General features: G+C 37.8%; 1 pseudogene; it reads left to right on the forward strand.

The window, feature by feature from the left end:
• The first annotated feature begins 257 nt into the window (after positions 1–257).
• LOC121953027 lies at positions 258–3,665 on the forward strand (annotated as a pseudogene).
• Positions 3,666–7,900: the final 4,235 nt, after the last annotated feature.

Here is a 7,900-nt window from a genome sequence, read left to right on the forward strand (position 1 = left end):
CTGTAATTTTGTTTCAGAAATGCTGTTTCCTCAACAGTTAACCTGTCGTCTGGAGCAGTTGGCCACATGTGGATTGTTGTCCCGTGGAACAGAAGAGCTGCATTTATCCTCGTAGGATGGTGATGTAATTATTCCGATTAATTTGGATACATTGGATTTCCAGGATCAAACACCGAGGTGTGACTGGGACGTTGGGGAGAGAAAATAGTATAAACCCCACACAGACCCAGACACTGGGCTGGGAATAAGTCCAGACAATGCTTCACTGTTCCAGCTGTGAGAAGCCTATTCTTGATAGGTTCCTGCTCAAAGTTTTGGACAGACCGTGGCACATCAAATGTGTCCAGTGCTGCGAATGCAAATGCACTTTGACTGAGAAGTGTTTCTCACGAGAGGGGAGGCTGTATTGTAAGAATGACTTCTTTAGGTAAGAATTTAACATGTCTGTGGCTTATTATAAATTTTGAAAAATTAGAAAATGCAGTGGTTTATTTAACATTTGTGAGATAATATAAAACAATTTGACAAAAAGAGAAAAATGCTTAAATTATGGATGATAATCAAACGCTGTGGGGCCTGTGTTTAAACTACTGGACCATGTTCTGTCAAGAGTTAAATGAACCGTCTTTGTTTACAGTGTATTCGTGTTGCACTATTTTATTTTTATTTTATTTTATCTATTATTTTTATTTTGTTTTTGTTAGCCATCTGGTTGGCTTTTAGAGTCAAATATAAAAAAATGAATGAAAAATAGATATTTTCTAATTTGACTCTTTTTTTTATTTTATGAGAATTTGTTGTGAAAAATTCGATCTCTTTTTTTTCTCTATAAAAATGTATATCAGCCTACTACAAACAGGCCTAATCCTTGCACTTGCAATGTTGCACTCAAAATGAGATAATATAGCAATTTACTATATTATATTCATTATATTCTTCAATACATTTTGCTTATTTGGGGCTAGATATCATTAGACATTGTTTCTACAGTTGAATTGAAATACTATCATCCTACTATTGGGACTATTATCCTGAGGTAGAATTAAAGTCAGTGTTGTGAACGCATGATTAATTTAATTATCTAAACTTAAGCCTTAAAATAACATCTCATGCATTAGGCTGCTATTACTACGTGAAACTTTCCCTCTGACTGCTGCTTTCCTTCCTCAACAGGAGATTTGGGACCAAGTGTGACGGTTGCGCCCAGGGGATTTTACCCAGTGATCTTGTCCGTAGGGCCAAGAGCAAAGTGTTTCACCTGAACTGTTTCACCTGCGTAATGTGTAACAAACAGCTGTCCACGGGAGAGGAACTGTACATCCTGGACGAATTCAAGTTTGTCTGTAAGGAGGACTATCAGAACAACAATGGGAAGGATACAATCCTTCTCTCAGGTGACTAATCAAGCCATAAAGTTTTTTTTTTACGGTAGATGAAATACATAGTTGTGTATTAATATTATTTATTATTATTATTATTATTATTATTATTATTATTATTATTATTATTATTATTATAAGCAGCATTTCTATTCAAAATATTATTCAGTCTAAATTGGCTGGTGAATTTTATTTATACCGTCAAAATGGACTATTCTAAAAATAATGACACTAATTTATTTTTGCTGCTTTAATAGTAACTTGTTTTAAAATGCCAATGTTTTTCCATGAGGTTTTGCGGATTTTGAATGTCATATGCTCGTGCTAGCATATTACATATTATGTTCCTCTTTGCTAGTCACGACGTGCAGCGACCCGAGTCTGTCTCCAGACTCCCAGGACCCGCAGGACGACGGGAAGGACTCCGAAACGGGACATTTATCGATAAGGATAACAACAACGAGAACGACGAGCAGAGCGCCGTCGGGAAACGACGCGGGCCTCTCGGACCACCATCAAAGCCAAGCAGCTGGAGACCCTGAAAGCGGCTTTCGCGGCCACGCCAAAACCCACGAGGCACATCAGGGAGCAGCTGTCACGCGAGACGGGCTTCGGGCCTCACCATGAGAGTCATCCAGGTAAAAAAATAAATAAACGAATAAAAAAAGAGTTGACACCGAGAGTGTATTTGCTGCACCGTTTGATCCATCTACATCCATTATCGGACACCTCAGTTCTTCTTAAATATGGGGACAGTCTGCGGTGCTCAAACAGGTTACACGGTGTTACAAGGACAACACAGGAGTGTACATTTACCAAAACGCCCGAAAGAGCTTTTTTTTTGACAAACACGGTTTGCAGACACCCTTAGGGAATTTGTCTTTAATGCTCTGCTGATTTTTTTGTAAGATAGGGTTTCCAAACCAATTGTGTCCCTTAATCTTTACTCCCTTTGCGCTGCTAAAACCCTTAAAAGCAGGGCTCACTTAGCACTTATGTCCATGGACATTTTTTTTTAAAAAGCTCCCTTGATGAAATTTCTTGGTACATTTTCAATATCGAAATGCATTAAAAGTGTTTCCATAAGCCACCAGCTTGCATGCCAAACATGTGCTTTTACGCATCTATAAAATCCTTATTCCAACTTCAAAACAGCCTATTTTTGATGTGAACCGTATTTTTTACTTTTTTGTTGCAAGAAGTGAATGATGATATTACAAGAATGAACTTACAGTGGTTGTGCAGATTCTCTGATTTCGATCTTTATTCTATCGAAATATTCCATTTTTTACGCATGCAAATGATATTTACGCGGCCTGCATGCGGGGCATAAGCAGATTACGTCTTTCCGTGCAGTAGCATATCCTGCTTGTGTCATCTGTTCTGCTCATCCAGTCAAATTTTCCCTCACTTTGTCCCGAAAGGTTTGGTTCCAAAATCGGAGATCCAAAGAGAGACGCATGAAGCAACTGGAGCGCTCTGAGCGGCGGAGACATGTCTTCTTCCGCGGCCAGCGGAGGATGAGGGCGCTGGGAGAGAGACTGGAGGCAGAAGAGCTTGGACATTTCTCTTATTATGGAGGTGAGCTGTGTGTGTTGTGGTGCATGTAGGATTAATCCTTTTCTTAATGTTTAAGTAAAAGTAGATAGTCTTTTGATAAAGTGGTTTGCCAAAATATTAATTAAATGTGTTTCTTCAGGCTGATTTAAGTCAATCTATGCCCCCCCCCCCCCCCTTTTTTTAGGTCTGTTGATTTGACTAAAACAATACAAATAAATAAATAAAAAATACAAAAATAAATAAATCAAAGTAATACAATAAAAGATAAACAAAAAAAAAATATGTTCTTAATATTTAAATTATTCTTTAAATTCTGATACATTCACTAATCCAGATCTTTGTATGACTGCAGATTATCCAGGTGAATACTATGGCTCAGGAGGGAATTATGAGTACTACCAGGGCCCACCATCATCCCAAGCTCAGACTCCAGCCGACTTGGGCTTTGTGCCCTCCTCTGTCCCTGCTGGCACCCCATTAGGAGCAATAGACCACCACCATCCGGGGCACCACTGTCTGGAGAGGTGCATTGTTTCTCTGACACATCTCACCACCCTGCGGACTCACCCAGCCCTGAGCCCAACATGCCGGGCTCCATGCACAGCATCTCCAGTGAGATGTGTGGCCCCAGCACGCCCTACACGACTGTGTCCCTCAGTGACAACGGATACACCAACCAGCTGTCACAAACCCTCCTCAGAAATGAGCGAAGGCACTGTGTGGTGATCCACAAGGAACACCTGGATTTTTGAAGGCAAATCAATGCTTTTATTAATTTGTTCATTTATTTAAATGCACACTTATTTATTTATTTGTCTATTTATTTATTTATTTGCTTGCATTTCTGTTAAACTCTATTTAACTATTTATAAATCTCTATATTTGTATGTTGGTATAATTGTTTATTGACTAGCCAATCAATAGATTGTTTTAATGTGAATTTGACTCGTTAATATATTCACAATGCTGGGCCTCATTGATCAAGCAATAAACAAACACATTTATGTGCTGCAGAAAGTGGTTTTTCACAGGTTGCAAAACCTTTCCTGCCACATATTGAGCATTAAACATTCTTAAGATATTCTAAATGTGAAGGTGCATGATTCTATTTTTAATCTCCTCTCAGCGCTTACTGATCCATTTGTTCATGTGTGATACATAATTTTATTGTTTAAAAGCAGAATATGATTGTGACGTTCAGTGCATTGGACCAAATACCTCTCTCAGGACGGTGGAAACATTTTTTTTTTTTTTTTTTTTTTTGTTTTTTTTTTGTTGGACATTTATTTTTTAATTATTATTATTTCATTGTCAACACATGTTTGCCTTCAAAAGGATATCTTTATAGATCTGAAAATTTTATAACAGAAAATGGTTTGACTTAAACATGACACAGAATAATGGACAACAGTATAACAGTCAGCTGTTTACGTAAAGCTCCAGTGTTCAGGGGTTTGAATATCTGCATTGTCAAAAACCGACGGACGTAACGTTAAATGCAAACAAACCAAACTTTTGTAGTCGTTCTATTTATGTGCTCGCTCACTGTGCTATTTTGTACTATGTCCTCATTTAAAAACAACAGAAATAAACCATTGCCAAATGAATGCACAGCAAAACTCTGCACTTTTTAAGTGTTCACTAATTCTTCTATTTCTATGTTCATAGTAAAAACAGTGCCGATGATCTGAGACTGGTTTTGTCTTAATGGATCAAAGTGCCAAATTTATTCACATTGATGGTCTCATACACTGCCAGCAGCAGCAATGCTTTTAATGAGACACACTTGATTGTTCCAATTAAGTTTATGAGGCCCATGTTTATGACCATTCACTGTATAATAAACCACATATTGATCTTTTTGTAGTTGTTAATCATTTGGGGGGGGGGGGGGGGCGGGTATTGTTCTTTCAAATATGAGTGATTCGTGAGTTTGTAAATGTATAATGAACAGGGATTTGTTAATATGTCTAAGGCACACATAGTTTTTGGTCACGATTTTAGGGGATCCCTTTAGGAAACAAATGTATTTCCAAACCTGACAGTGTCATTATCATCCATGTCTCAAATCCGATGAAAACATTCGCGGTACTTAGTTATCTAAATAAATATACATATATACTTAGGCTTGCTTACTTATAATTACTATTGATCACCCCTTTTTTGTGGGGCAAAAAAAAATGATGACAAAAAGGCACAAATTGGTGCATAAACATTCACCAGAATGCATGAAAGTAGGTGTTTGATGCTCAAAATTTCCTGAGAACCACAGAGACCTCATTTATTGTCCCCCACAGCATTCAAAAAAAAAAACACCTCAGCCCTTCCAGGCCACTTTGAATGGAAAAGGCACTGACTATAGCTACATATCTCTATAATGACGACTTGGTATTGATGATTGGTTATCTCATAGAAGAGAGGAAATTTCTCCATAGTTTCATTGAACACAAGTGAGATATAAAATCACATTTTTTTATGACCAGTGCTTGATAGCTGTGAGTATTTTCTATTGTTACAAATTGCTAAATGATATACTTTTATATCTAGAAGTCAAATATTATAATCACCTTCACAAGATCATGTAAGATTTCATTTTTTCAAAGATTCTTTTCATTCAGTGTTTCTGCTTTATTGATAGTGACAGAGAGAGACAAGAGAGAGAGGGTGATGCAGCAAAGTGCCCACATTCATACCTCAGCTGCTGCAGTAAAGATCCAGCTCTAATAGTGCACACTCTACCCAGTGAGCTACAAGGGAACTCCAGGACATTTAAGACTTTTAAATCAAATTCAAGCATATATGAATCAAGAGATCTGCAAGTTCACTTTAAAAACAGTTACTCTATCTGTCTGCTGCAGCACAGTAAACAAAACTCAAGGCTGCTTTCTGGTGTTACTGACGATGTTGGCTAATCCACAGAAACATCTAGCCAGCAATCAATAATCTTTCAGATCCTGCAGCAATCTGTCAGCATTCCTTTTGGATCACTTTGCAAAATGCTAGTGAGCTGTTGAGTTTATAAAGTACCTGATTTCTGCTGTGAGGGAAGAACACTCAACGCCATAAAAATTTAAATGCTATTTGGAGCCGGCAGTCACAGTTTATTTGCCCGTTTTCTTCTTGATTTATGCTAATGAGTTCATGGTAATGTTAAGAGCAAACAAAAAGTAATTTGATTAACACAAGAGACATTTCAGAGGGAAATTATCAATGCACTATACCAAATGGATGTGTTTTGTGTGCATGTGTGTGTTTATGTCCTGCAAAAAATATTCTTTTTTTTGGTATTTTTCAGGAGCTCGTCTGAAATGTTAAGTCATACCTAGACGCGTCTCTGTTGAGGAGGAGACTGATGACAGAGTGAATATTATAGAGTTTGGGGGAAAGGTGAGAGCAGCACAGAGGAGGACAAATGCTAAATTTGGAGCTAGTGAGCAGTTAAGCAGGAGGCTGAAGGAGCAGAAACTTGATCAAAGGAGAGAAATGATGTTGGACTAGTCAGCTGATACCCGTGAATGAAGCCTCAGCAAGCTTCCCTGTGAGCCTCAACAAACACCAGACACTCATAGGAGGTCAAATAAAGGATAAAGCTGTCAATATTCTATATTTTTGTTACTGTCAACAAATCAAATGAAAAGAATATTGAGTAAGTCCATCTCACACTTTACAAATTCCCTTTATTTGTCTGTGGCTCTTAGCCAGGACCTCATCTGTTTTCTATAAAGTGGTAATCAGAAAAATAAAATACACTGAGTAATTAAGTTATTTCCTGAAATGCTTAGGCACTGGAGGTTTTAGTAAACATGAAACAAACTGGAGTACTGTAATACTTCAAATATAAGTGTGTCCCTTAACTAGCTAGGTGAGGCTATAGACCCATTCCCACTGCAGGAATGAGGTCTTATGGGGTCTTGCCAGTTGGTGTGTGTCTGGAACCACCCCCATATAGGAAAATTTTTGAGAACTCGTACTGGGGCGAAACAAGTCCCTGCCTCAGAGTAGGTACTTAATTGTGGCCCAATTAACTGTTATATGTTAATGGAGCCTAAGATCACAACAATCTTAAACAAATTATCCATCAAAAATACAAAAATGAATTTTTTTTAAAGTATATATTGTCCTATTATTTTAATGAAAGCCTTATGTCAGAAGCCTGCACTGTTGAAATGCTTGGATTTAATGCTATGCTGTTAATCAACCTAATCCCTGTTTATCTGAGCAAAATGCCGTGATTAAGAGACAGATTTGCATGTCAAACATGAGGCCAGCAAATCAATTTGAATCTATCTGACAGTGATTATGGTGGCTGTTGGATAAACCATGCACTATAATCTGTCCTCTGAGGTGTGTTTTCTACATAGCTTTATTTTGCCAGTGTCCAAAAGTTGGCTATATTTGTATTTGTATGTATTATACATCCAAATATGAGAGTTTTTGTCAAGCAAGTGATTGATCATCCAGAAGTGAAAAAACAAATGTATCCGGCTGAGTGCTCATCAGCTGACTATAACTTTCAGCCAAAAGGACACTTTGACTAAAATGGCCTGACACTTGACTTGGCTGACAGCTATTTGGTCAGTTGCTGGCAGTTAGTCTCTTATTAGTCTAAGGGAGCTGTGTGTCTGGAGTTAAGACAGTGCTCACAATGGCACAATTGTGACACATTCCCCAATTTTAATCCATGGCTTGTTGGCCTTAGCCAAATTAGCCCAAAATTTGCAGGGTTATCACCTGAAAATGGATCTAAATGTGCAAAAAGTAAACAGGGCTGAGTAAATAATAGAATTTTTGAAATTGTAACATTAGTTATTTGTTCTGTATGACATTTAACCCAGAGGCTTGTAGAAGTACAGTGTGAATCATACAGCCCTAGGCTTAGTTTAACCCTGAGTGTGTGTGAAAAGGTGCTAGTTAGCCCAAGGTTACCTCTTAAGCTGCTTCCACACCACTATGCAGGAACT

The sequence above is a fragment of the Plectropomus leopardus genome, chromosome 13 (genome assembly GCF_008729295.1).
Source record: "Plectropomus leopardus isolate mb chromosome 13, YSFRI_Pleo_2.0, whole genome shotgun sequence".
Lineage (NCBI taxonomy): Eukaryota > Metazoa > Chordata > Actinopteri > Perciformes > Serranidae > Plectropomus > Plectropomus leopardus.